The 13269-nt window shown below is 40.4% G+C and overlaps 1 protein-coding gene across 2 annotated transcripts in view; it reads right to left on the minus strand.

Annotated features, from left to right (window-relative positions):
* The window catches only part of BCL2 (BCL2 apoptosis regulator), a 258110-nt gene that overhangs the window by 51782 nt on the left and 193059 nt on the right, over positions 1-13269 (minus strand). Inside the window, exons 3-4 of one of the 2 annotated variants that reach the window (XR_005749467.1) lie at positions 12950-13084; positions 12003-12619 (exon numbers count right to left, since the gene is read on the minus strand). The exons of the other annotated variant lie outside the window; for it this stretch is intronic. The gene's annotated coding sequence lies outside the window, so the exon portion shown is untranslated. Of the gene's footprint in view, positions 1-12002; positions 12620-12949; positions 13085-13269 lie in introns of those variants that run through there. 2 annotated transcript variants of the gene reach the window in all.

Below are 13269 nucleotides of genomic sequence, written 5' to 3' on the forward strand. Positions count from 1 at the left end.
GCGCACGTCGCCGCGTCATCGTCGCTGCTTCGTCACCGCGTATTCTGTCCGCGGGGAATTTGGTGTGATGGTGTGTACACACATCAGACCAAATGATCCCAGCAGACATGTCCGATGAAAACGGTCCGCGGACCGTTTTCATCGGACATGTCTGGTCGTGTGTACGAGGCCTTACAGGCAAACTGGGCACTCTCAGTACACAGAAACAGAGTCAGCTGTTATATATCCTTTCTCTATAGCTCCATGATGTTGTAAGGTTCTATTATGTTTATTTCCACTATCAAACCCTTCTACTTGTATCCACTTTCTGGTGACAGAACTATGAGGTTTGCCCAGCTTACAGCAATAACCAAAAATAGACTGGGTCCCCAGCTAGGATTTCTATTGCCACTGTTGTTGGCCTTGCCTTTGGTGTGCCTATAGATGATTCTGGTGGTCTGCCCATGCCCTATGATCAGAAATAACTGGAAGCCTTCTGCAGCACAGCACATGGATTTTCAAAGTCTAGATAGGCCACAGTATATATATGCCACAAACTCCTCTGTAAATGGGCCGTTTGGTGTACGACACCTTTTTTAGGACAGTACGTTCTTCTAACATAAAGTCACCCTAAATATGCAAAATGACTTATGATAAACTCCTGGCTTTACAAACTGATCATTTGTATAATTGCATTTCACCTTTCGTTTTTATTTAGCAGACAGTAATTGCTGAAAAGTTCCTCCCTGCTGAGAAATGCCCACGGTGTCAGCATACTAAGGAGACAAAAAAAAAAATTCTTACTGGAAATTCAAAGCCGATAAAGAAACCAAACCAAAGTCCTAATGAATAAAAAGATTATCATAATCCTTCATTTCAATTTAATCTTTACCAGTCTTCAAAGTCCGTGTATGATTAATAGTATTCAAAGCCCAAGCAGAACATAACCAGTTAGAAAAAACATAACTGGCATGTAGGTCATGCTTTAAATCCCATCTTTCTAGAAAGAGATTTTCTTCTAAATATGTGGTTGCATTGCGAGGAAATGTTTAAATAATTCAATTACTAGAAGTTCAAGGGAACCTGTCAGCATCTCTGTTATTACAGCTGATGTTTCCATTGCTCAACTACTCAAAGTGGTAGACAGGTCTTCCAAAGTCAAGCCACAGAGCAGGGCTCCACCAAGATCCGGCAACACTTCTTAAAGCTAGGTAAAGGTAGTCTCGAGCACTCTAAACCTCTAGAATGAAGAATATACAAAGCAAATCCTTCTCTAGTGTGCACTTGCCTTGATTGAAAGCACCAAGTGCGATTTCTGTCTGTAAATGCGCGTACACACGATCGGTCAAACCGATGAGAACGGTCTGATAGACCGTTTTCATCGGACCAAACCGATCGTGTGTGGGCCCCATCGGTTATTTATCCATAGGTTAAAAAAAGCAATCTTGTTTTAAATTTAACCGATGGATACCAAACCATCAACCATCGGTTAAAAATCCACGCATGCTCAGAATCAAGTCCACACATGCTTGGAAGTTTTGAACTTCGTTTTTTCCAGCACGTCATTGTGTTTTACGTCACTGCGTTATGACGCGATCGTTTTTTGTAACCAATGGTGTGTAGGCACGACTGACCATCAGTCAGCTTCATCGGTTAACCAATGAAAACGGTCCATCAGACCGTTCTCATCGGATGGACCGATCGTGTGTATGCGGTATTATTCCTCTGCTATCTGCATGAGTTCCTTCTGGCAGCCTATGAGGACACCAGACGATCTCATGCAATGGCTCCACTCCTCCCATCCTCCAGCACATAGCAGATGGTTGACAGCCTGACCTGTGCCTGTTTCACTGTAAGACGGTGTAGAAGGGGGGGGGTGTATCCTTTCTCTTCACTCAGGTCTCAGATTACACTCAACTCACTCGGCCCGGCGCATTTTTTTCCGTCGTTTGCGTTCGGGTTTTTACGGCGTATAGTTAAAGCTGCTGTTCTGAGGCGTACTCATTGTTAAGTATGGCCGTCATTTCCGCGAACAATTTAAAAATTTTTGCGTCGTTTGGGTAAGTCGTTCGCGAATAGGAATTTGCGTAGAATGACATCACCGTCGTAAGCATTGGCTGGTTCCGGTTTAATTTCGAGCATGTGCACTGGGATACCCCCAGGGACGACGCATGCGCAGTTAAAAAAAAACGTTGTTTACGTCGGGTCACAACGTATTGACATAAAACCCCCCCCATCACTTCCATTTGAATTCCGCGCCCTTACGCCGCAACAGATACACTACGCCGCCGTAACTTACAGAGCAAATTCGTTGAGGATTCAAACCAAACACAAGTAAGTTACAGCGGCGTAGCGTATCTTAGATACGCTGCGCCTGACGCAGATGTATGTGGATCTGCCCCTAAACCTTTTTTGACACTTGTTGCTTTAGTATTTTTTTCTAGAAAATTACATAGAACCCCCAAACATTATAATATATATTTTTTAGCAGAGACCCTAGAGAATAAAATGGAGATTGTTACAATGTTTTATGTCACACTATTTGCTCAGCAGTTTTTGAAAAGTGTTTTTTTGGTAAAACGTAAAGGGGTTGTGAAGGTAAAAAAAAAGAAATCCCCTAAATAGCTTTCTTTACCTTAGTGCAGTCCTCCTTAACTTACCTCATCCTTCGATTTTGCTTTTAAATGTCCTTATTTCTTCTGAGAAATCACCACTTCCTGTTCTTCTGTCTGTAACTCCACACAATAAAGCAAGGCTTTCTCCCTGGTGTAAAGTGTTGTGCGCGCCGCCTCCCTTGAGGGGGGAGGGGGCGAGCAGGAGAGTCAGGACACCCACTAACACACAGCACCTTTCTCTATCTGCAACGTAGAGAGCGTCCTGACTCTCCTGTAGTCCAAGGGAGGGGGCGAGCATGACACTCCACACCAGGGAGAAAGCCTTGCATTATTGTGTGGAGTTACAGAAGAACAGGAAGTGAGGATTTCTCAGAAGAAATAAGGACAGGACATTTAAAAACAAAATCGAAGGATGAGGTAAGTGAAGGAGGACTGCACTAAGGTAAAGGAAGCTATTTAGGGGAATTTTTTTTTTACCTTTACAACCCCTTTAAATTAAGTTAGCCCATTTTTTTTGTACAAAGTGAAAGAAGATGTTACGCCGAGAATTGTGATCTTTATTCTAAGCCAAAAAATTGTGATTCTCATTTTATCCAAAATTGTGAAGCTCTACTGTGTAGTGTGCGACATGATACCCCCACCCCTGCCCTCTGGAGTTCAGAAATGCTGTGTAAAATGTTTCCCCTGCTGGGAAGCAGCGAAAAGAGTTCTGCACATAAACAGATACAACTTATGTAGGATGATTTGTTTCATCTATGTGTGCATCACCTAAGGTTTTTCACTTCAGTGGGTACATATAACGACGGTTTACAACCACTTTAACCACCTCAGCTTTGGAAGATTTTACCCCCTTCATGACCAGGCAATTTTTTGCTGTTGAACACTGTGCTAATTTAACTGGAAATCACGCGGTTATGCAATACTGTCCCCAAAAAAAATGTATATAATTTTTTTTTCACACAAATAGAGCTTTCTTTTGGTGGTATTTGATCACCACAGGGTTTTTTTTTTATTATTATTATACAAATGGAAAAAGACCAAAAAGTTACTTCCTGCTATATATACATCCAATTAAAAAATAAAATTTCATTATAAATCTAGGCCAGATACACAGTGGACTTTTTTGCAAGGACTTTATACTAAAACACTCACTTGTTCAGTTTTGGTTCTTCACTACAACATGATATTGTTTTCACATTTATATTGATTCATATCCCAATATTTATTCACACAGTCTGCTTGTCATTTTTAATTTTTTGACTTGGATATTTAGCGCTACACTATATTTTTTTCTGTTTATAGCTATGATCTGTTTGCTGTAGGACTGCAACTAACGATCATTTTCATAATCGATTAGTTGGCCGATTATTGTTTCGATTAATCAGTTAATAACTTAAAAAAAAGTGTAGTGTATAATTTAGTTAATATGTAAAGTTTAAAAAAAGACAATTTATTCTTACATTTTCCCTATGAAGTGGTAAATATAAATAACCAACTATATGGTTAGGGAGCAAAATCTCTAATCCACTCTGAGAATAACAGACAGAAGAGATATAGGGGTAGATTTACGTAGATCCGCGTATCTTTGCGATGGCGTAACGTATCCGATTTACGTTACGCCTCAGCAACTTAGACGGACAAGTGCTGTATTCTCAAAGCACTTGCTCCGTAAGTTGCGGCAGCGTAAATCGGCCGGCGTAAGCCCTGCCAAATTTAAATGTGGGACAGGGGGGCGTGTTTTATGTTAATGTTCTGTGACCCGACGTGATTGACGTTTTTCCCGAACGGCGCATGCGCCGTCCGTGGAATTTCCCAGTGTGCATTGCTCCTAATACGCCGCAAGGACGTCATTGGTTTCGACGTGAACGTAAATGATGTCCAGCCCCATTCACGGACGACTTACGCAAACGACGTAACTTTTTCAAATTTCAACACGGGAACGACGGCCATACTTAACATTGGTACGCCGCACTTACGCCAACATATAGCAGGGGTAACTATACGCCGGGAAAAGCCTAACGTAAACGGTGTAACTGTACTGCGTCGGCCGGGCGTACGTTCGTGAATTCGCGTATCAAGCTTATTTACATATTTTGACCCGTAAATCAGCGTACACGCCCCTATCGGCCAGCGTAAATATGCAGTTACGATCCGACGGCGTAAGAGACTTACGCCTGTCGGATCTAAGGGAAATCTATGTGTAACTGATTCTATGAATCAGGCGCATAGATACGACGGCGCAACTCAGAGATACGACGGCGGATCTGGAGATACGCCGTCGTATCTCCACTGAGAATCTGGCCCATACTGTATATACTATTAGAGGGTGAATCTGTTAAATATCATCAGACTCAGATAAAAAAATAAAACATTTTAAAAGAAAAAAAAGTTAAAGACTGTTTTTCAAACAGAACTGTAATATATTATATGCTGGCCATACAACAATGTCTTCCTTCCTTAAAAAAAAAAAAAAATGTTCATTCGATTTTCTAATTGTCAGTGGGGTCAAATCAACGTTCGTTTTCAACCACAGTGACGGGGAAAGTTTAGAAATAATAGAAGACTTCTATTATTTGCGCAAAAGTTATAGCGTTTACAAAATAGGGGATAGTTTTATGGCATTTTTATTAACAGAAATTAATTAATTTTAAAACTGAACGTTAAAAGCAAGTGAAAATTTCAAACAACATTCTTTCATTCAGTGAATGTACAAAGATTTTTTGTATTAATATAATATTAACAGTAGTTATTATTTTCTCTTGTTGTACTATAAAGGGCTAATTTTCGTTTTTTTTTTAACTAAATATGATACTGGCCGAATAATCGATTATGAAAATAGTAATCGATTAATTACACAATTGATTAGTTGGCGATTAATCGATTAGTTGTTTGCTGTGTTAGCTGCTAGTTGCTTAACCACTTAAGACCCGGACCCGGACCATTATGCAGGTAAAGGACCTGGCCCCTTAAAGCGATTTGGCACTGCGTCGCTTTAACTGACAATTGCGCGGTCGTGCGACGTGGCTCCCAAACAAAATTGATGTCCTTTTTTTCCCCACAAATAGAGCTGTAAACAAAAATAGAGCAACAATTTTGAAAAAAATTCCATATTTTTAACTTTTTGCTATAATAAAAATCCCCCAAAAAATATATAAAAACAAGTTTTTTTTCTCCAGTTTAGGCCGATACGTATTCTTTTACATATTTTTGGTAAAAAAAATAAATCGCAATAAGCGTTAATTGGTTTGCGCAAAAGTTATAGCGTTTCCAAAATAGGGGATAGTTTTATGGCATTTTTATTAATATTTTTTTTTTTACTACTAATGTCAGGCAATCAACGATTTTTTTCGTGACTGCGACATTATGGCAGACACATCGGACACTTTTGACACATTTTTGGGACCATTGCGAAAAGTGCTAAAAAATGCACCGATTACTGTGAAAATGACACTGGCAGTGAAGGGGTTAACCAGGAGGGGGTGCTGTAGGGGTTAAGTGTGCCCTAAGGTCTCTTGTTTTTGGTGGAGTCTGAAGTGGTTTTAAAAAATAAAAATAAAAAAATAAAAAGTGTGCCCTAAGGGAGTGTTCTTAGGCCCCGTACACACGACCGAGTTTCTCGGCAGAATTCAGCCAGAAACTCGATGGGAGACGTATTCTGCTGAGAAAAACGGTCGTGTGTACACTTTTCGCCGAGGAAACCGACGAGGATCTCGTCGGGCCACAAAGAGAACATGTTCTCTACTTAGTTAGTCGTTAGTCAATGGGAAAAGTTGGCTCGCCGAGATCCTCGGCAGCTTCACAAGGAAGTCGACGAGCAAAACGATGTGTTTTGCCCGTCGAGTTTCTCGGACGTGTGTACGGGGCCTTACTGTGGGGGGGGCGTGGCTGTGCGTGTGACGTCACTGATCATGGTTCCCTAACACAGGGAACAGACGATCAGTGACAGCCACACTAGGAAGCACAGAGAGAGGTTTGTTTACACTTACCTCTCCCCGTTCTTCCTCTCTGTGACCCGATCGCGAGACACCGGCGGCGATCGGGTCCGCTGTTCCCGTGGGGATGGTCACGGAGGAGAGGACAGGGTCCCGAGCGCGCCGACGCGACCCAAGGCTGTGCTCTTAAAGGAAATGTACATGTACACCCCTGTGCCCGGCCGTACCATTTTGTCGACGTATATTGTCGTGCGGCGGTCCTCAAGTGGTTAAAGGCAGTGCTGGGTTATTTTTTACACTAAAAAATATTTTTGCTTGAGTTATTCTTTAAAAATGTAGGTATATTTGTCTATTAATCTAAAGCAACTTCATCAGGATTATGAAAAAGCTGAAAAATAAATAAACTGTTAATGACATAGGAGTCTAACACTATGATTTATCATGTTACAGAAACAGCAAAACATAGATGAAGTGTTGCTTGTAATGACAGACTCTATAATGATAATTATAGGGCATTCTAATTAGATGAGGAAAAGGACTTCCTGGGCATCTGACAAACGTATCCTGAATATAAAAAAAGCCTTGTTCCAGCTTTAATGCTTCTCCGATTAGCTGTATATTTATTGTTCTGATTGTAGATGCATTTTCCTTGTCACTCAACCTTCTAAAAATGGTACTTATCTAAGATTTCAATCAAATAAACTGTTAGTCTGTATGTAATTAAATTAAACTTGAAAAGCAATGGAATAAAGAAAAGCACTTATAGCCTGGATTGGTTTTATTGGATAATTACAACAGTTATCAGCAGAACCTGCAGTATGTACTGTATATTGAAACACAGAGTTTAACAAATACATTTTAGTCTGCCTTTGTAAATGTTCTTGGCTAGAATTATACACAATCTGATTTGTGTTTATTGCAGTGATAAAAAAAAAAAAAAAAAAGACGACGACACACAGTGGAGCCTTTTCATTTTGGTCCTTAAAGGAGTTCTCCAAGCTAAAACTTTTAACCCCCGCTGTGCCCGGGCTGTAAAACTATACAAAATAAACTTTCACTTACCTGCCTACCATCCCCCGTTGTTCCGATATCGCCGTCCCGTTCTCCGGTCCCGGTCTCTTCCACTTCCTGCGGGTCGGTGACTCACAGTGCGCTCAGCCTATCAGCGGCCGCAGCAATGTCCCGCCGCGGCCGCTGATAGGCTGAGCGCAGAGTGAAGTCACCGACCCGCAGGAAGAGGAAGCTGACAGGGACCGGAGCACGGGCGGCGATATCGAAACAACGGGGGATCGTAGGCAGGTAAGTGAAAGTTTATTATGTATAGTTTTACAGCCCGGGCACAGCGGGGGTTAAAAGTTTTAGCTTGGAGAACTCCTTTAAAACGGCATTAAACCCAAAATGTTATATATTGCAGCTTACCAATCATTCAGTGTGGTGGCTGCATTAGTTTTCACCTTGTGATCTGGCCAGTAACACATCTCCTATTATACACTACCCCCCATATATCTCCACTGGCGGGGCCTTCAGGACTTGCTCTCAAGGTTTTTTATTTCCACATCTCCAGGCTCTCATCCAGGAACAGGTATGTGGGGGAAAGAAATCGGGAAGTAACCTCCTATAGTTAAAACCACTTTTATTTTAGTATAAAAACTTTTAAAATCCCCTTACAAATTCAGATGGCTTGTCATCGCAAGCAATTTAGCGCATAGAATTTCCTGCAACGCTCCTGCACTCCAGGACCAAGAAATGTGAAAGCAGAAGTAACACAAGAAGCCCTGTCCAATGTGTTTCGTCTTCAGTGACGTCATCAGGAATGGTGTCAGCTGGCTCCACTTAAGATTCTTATATACTAATGCACCCTATCAGTCACTTAACCCTTTTTGAATAAAATATAAGAATCAATGAGAGCCTGGAGAGGTGGAGATCCAAATCCTGGAGAGCAAGTCCTGAAGGCATGGCCGGGGAGATTTATTTCTTAAAGTGTCACCGACCCACTTATGATGATGATGAGTCAATTAGTTCATGTGATTGAGGTGTTCAAAATGTGAGCACGTGTGGTCACACAAGATTCGGTAAAGACACAGAATTTATTCCAGCACATTTTAGGCACAATATTTGCACAGAGACTCTATATTGCACTCCATAGACATTATTATTTTACAATAATAGCACAACTGTTTACCTGCAGGTAATCCTAGATAAAGGCTTACCTGTAGGTGCTGGAAATATCTCCTAAACCTCCACCGTTTAGGAGATATTTACAATAATGATGGGCGCCGATGCCGTGACTGGTGGCTCCTGCACGCATGTGACGGCCAATCACAGTGCCGGAGCCGCGATACCTGGAAGTAACCCCCAGGAGAGATATCGGCCACCCGAGCGGTGTACGAGGATGGCTGCAGGGGCTTTGATCTGAGGGGAGTATTACATAATGAGCTAGTATGCTATGCATACTAGCTCATAATGCCTTTGTCTTGCAGGTGGTATTTTTTTTGAAAAGTGGGTTTATAACCACGTTAAAGGATTATTGCACGTTATGGAAATGTACTCATATAACAAAACAATTATTATTTAGTGATTTTATAGCAATTTCTGAAAATGTATTTATATGTTTGGGTTTGTTCAATATTGTGGAATATGCATTAGGAGAAAGGATTTTTATATGAAATAATAATTTTTTGGAATATTTCACATGAAGAAGTCGTGTTAGTTATCTGGGGAATTGTTTCACATTCGTTTTAGGAGGAAGGTGTGTTATAGCACTACACCAAATAATAACCTTGCATTTATCATTATAATCATAATTCTAGGGTATAAATACTGTGTTTGGGCAGCTAAAAATGTACCAACTTACAGCAGTGAAATTTTAGTTTGGGTATATCTTTTGAGGTGGTAAATAAGGACACAGTTAAGGGAGAATGGGGGGAGTAGCGGAAAATGTCAGAAAGGGGTTCAGCCAAAAATAAGGGGTTTAAAGTGATATTAAAGTCTACTTACTGGCTCTGTGTAGTGGTTTTGCACAGAGCAGCCCAAATCCTTCTCCTCTCAGCTCCCTTGCTGGCGCTCCTGACCTCTCCTTCACGCTAAGTGCCCCCATAGCACGCAGCTTGGTATGGGCCACCCGAACATGAAGCTGCAGCTCAGCCCCGCCCCATTTCTCTCCTCATTGGCTTTATGAATGACAGCAGCTAGAGCCAATAGCTGTGTCTCAGCCAATCAGGAGGGAGAGTCCTGGGCATCTGAGGTTCTCATGCAAGATCGCTGGATTGAGATGGGGTTCAGGTAAGTATTAGGGGGGGGGCTGCTGCACACTGAAGATTATATATCCTAATACATAGAATGCATCAAGATGAAAAAGCTTCTGCCTTTAGAACCCCTTTAAGTTTGTCTGTAAAAGAATAGGCTATCCAGTAGAGTTATTACATAATCTTTATTCTGTACCCTTAAGAAAACTGGTTAAATAAACTAGGTTTTTGGGCAGACGCAATCATTTTCAAAAATAGGCTATATTCAAACTGATCAGTAGACCAAAATAGGTCGTACATTGAATTTCTGCATCCTGAACCAGCTGAAATATGAGTTGTGGGCGGGCCTGTTAGCACTGCACAGCTCGACAAACTTCTATCTCAGTATTGAAGAAGCCAGGCAGAAAATTCTTAGTTCAACAGGGACAGCAGCTAATCAGATGCAGTCACTGTTTGGGTATCCTGACAATAGCTGTCAGAATACAATATCCAGCAAGAGGGATTTCTCCATCTATGTTGTTAAGCATTGATAGGGGAATCAATGGATTTCTCTCATTCAGTCCATTCCAGTCTTGTCCCAGGAATTGGCTATATGGTATTGTACTTGTCCAATCACAGATGGGCAGTTGAAGCAGAGCGGCTAAGATGAGCAGCTGTCACCATCATTTTTTGGGGGGAAATGTGATTATAGGTGCTTAAATAGAATAATGATAATTATTACAGAATGCATTCCTGCTGGAAGCCAGAACACAGGCATGTTATGAAGCGGTTAGCGTTGTAAAGTATTACTGCCTGAAAAGCAAAACTGCTTTCAATGTAGGCAGATGTGCACCAGAGACATTTTGTTGCAGGCCAACAATTTGTTTAGAAAATCTAGCAACTAAATGAACCTACAAATGGGGACTAAGGTTTGAGGTTTCAAAAAAGTTTAAAATGAACCTAGGTTGACTTTAATTGCAGCTCCTGCAGCTGCTTTTGCTTAAATCACACCTTAAACCAGGCTGGGGACTCCAGGTCCCTATATACCTGCACTGGGTGTCTCAATGGACAATAACCGAACAGTGCTATCACATGGGAAATAGGAACTGGGTCATTGGCCCCTTCATATCTGGAAGTACTAGTGAGGTCACTTTGCTTCCCCTGGTAAACAGAGCTGCTGGGGAGCAAAGAAAAAGTAAATATGGGAAGCATAGACAAAGTACGGGTTCACTTTTAGGGTTGTGTATAACAAAGTGAGCTCAAGGATGGATTTTAGAGGTGCACCAACAATGTGAAAAGGAATGGCCAAGTAGTTCAGCAAAGTTATTGCTAATGCGAGACCAGAAGTTCCCAGAAAAGGGTCTCTCCTATAAGTAGTGAACAAGAGTTGCCGGAGATTCCGAGGCCAAATTTGGAGGCATATGTCATTCATGGAACTTCTGGGGGTACGAATCTTCGTAGGATCCTCCTACATGAACCTGTTCAAAAAGTGCACGATACTTTGCTGATGACTGTGGCAAGAAACATGACTGAGGCAGTCTTCTGTGAAGCTGTGAGCAGGATGTTTTTTGGATTGTATTGAGTAGAGTTTGTTTAGGATCCTAAAATAAAAACTCAGACACACATTTATTTTGCAGAAAATTTACTTAAAAAAACAAACAAAAAAAATGTAAAAGACTGACAACTTGCCTCCATATAAAACACTTTTATGGCATTAGGCTTAACTTAGAACTTTTTTTTCATTTTGGATAGAGTAAGGAAGTGTTTTGACCCCATGTTTTTTTGGCATCTGTGTCCCATTGGGGAGATTTCCCTTTACTTCATGTCCAATAGCCAAAACAGGAAGGGAGAGTTAAATTCCCAAATCAATGGAATCCCTTATTGTCACCGGTGTTGCCAAAACAAGTGTCCTTTTGAGAAAAAAATCCCCACTATTCCTGTTCTGGTAATGACCCACAAACATTTGTATTTTCCTTCAGTTTTACTCTTGGTAATAACCCTAAACAGGAAAAAAAAAGGAGGTTGAATCTCCCTATTGTGGGACACACCTAATCTCTCTCCACTATATTTTTAAAACGAAAATAAGTTTTGCCTCTTAGATATGCTTTAAAATCTTAAATCGTAAAATAATATGACATATATACTTACTGAAAATGCACACTGTACATTTAGTATTGTCTTTTTTCTCTCAAAGCAAATGTGTGACCCAAGAGATTATATATATATATATATATATATATAGTAAATGCCCAGGTCCTCATCCACAAAGAAATATACAAATAAATATACATATAAATCCAACAAAACTTGTATAAAGACACTCTGGGGTCTTGCATTAAAGATAAATCAAAGCAACTACATTTTATTGTCGTTTCAACGCAGCCCAGACTGTGCCTCGAGAAAGGTGGACTGAGCTCTATCGAAATGGGCATTTGCCATTTACACATAGAGAGTAGATAGATAGATTCTCAATGGGAAGTTCGATCTGAAGAAGCAGAGTCCTTTCTGAATACTTGTACTTTAATGCTTGTAAATCAAGTCTTCTGGCTTTGGTTGAAGCTTTTCTTGAAAACGTATATGTAGCTGTAGTTGTGGAGTGGTAGCAGCGATAAAGAAATGGTTGTCTGTTTGAAGCCTGACTAGGGAAAAGTACTGTATTTATTAAAAAATCCAAATGTGCGTCAGCGGAGGTTACTCTATCCACTTTACAACTTTCTTCATTGGCAGGTGATGGCTCCTTGACATTTAGAGATCTCTTGTCTTCCACTACTGGAGCTGGTGTCTCATACCCGACCAAAAGTAGACAGTTCAACAAATCTTGGCTTCCCTTCAACCTGGATGACTCTTCCTCATCAAAGTTATTATAGTCCTGCAAAAATAATATTTGGTTATAAATGGCTGAGTAGGTTACACACTTCCCTTGTATCTTTCAGCTTTTTTGGAAGTTGACATTTTTCTCCTTGTAGGGCCAGTACAAGTTCCACATTAAAACTGGATAGTGAATTAGCATCAGAAATTGTTTCTTTTGAATTTGACATTTTGCAATGTCCTTGAACCTAATGGACTCCTGGTACTATTCCACACTGTGGAATAATAAGTATTGGTCCTAAAACTGAGATAATAGCAGCGTCCAAAATCAGGTAACACATGGGAACAAACCACCAAAGTTTTGCAACATGATGCTTCATATACTACTTACCATTATAATCCCACAGTAATGCAGAAGAAATTCAGTTGGCTGAAATGATAATATGGCGCTCTGCTATGTCCTGTAGCCAATCTTAGTATTCTTTTTTTTTCTTGATGCGTTTGTATTTTAATAAGAAATATTTTTCTGCAAATTAAAAAATATAAATACATTTGAAAAGTTATTATTATCTCTTATCCCGACAGCTTTTTATTAAATTAATTTATGTGTCTACCTGAATTTTGAAATTGAAATAAAGATAATCCATGGTCTTCAATACCATGCAGCCTAAATGCAAGGCGTTTTGTAAAGACCTGTCCCAAAAGGTGAAA

The sequence above is a fragment of the Rana temporaria genome, chromosome 5 (genome assembly GCF_905171775.1).
Source record: "Rana temporaria chromosome 5, aRanTem1.1, whole genome shotgun sequence".
In the NCBI taxonomy this organism is placed as follows: domain Eukaryota; kingdom Metazoa; phylum Chordata; class Amphibia; order Anura; family Ranidae; genus Rana; species Rana temporaria.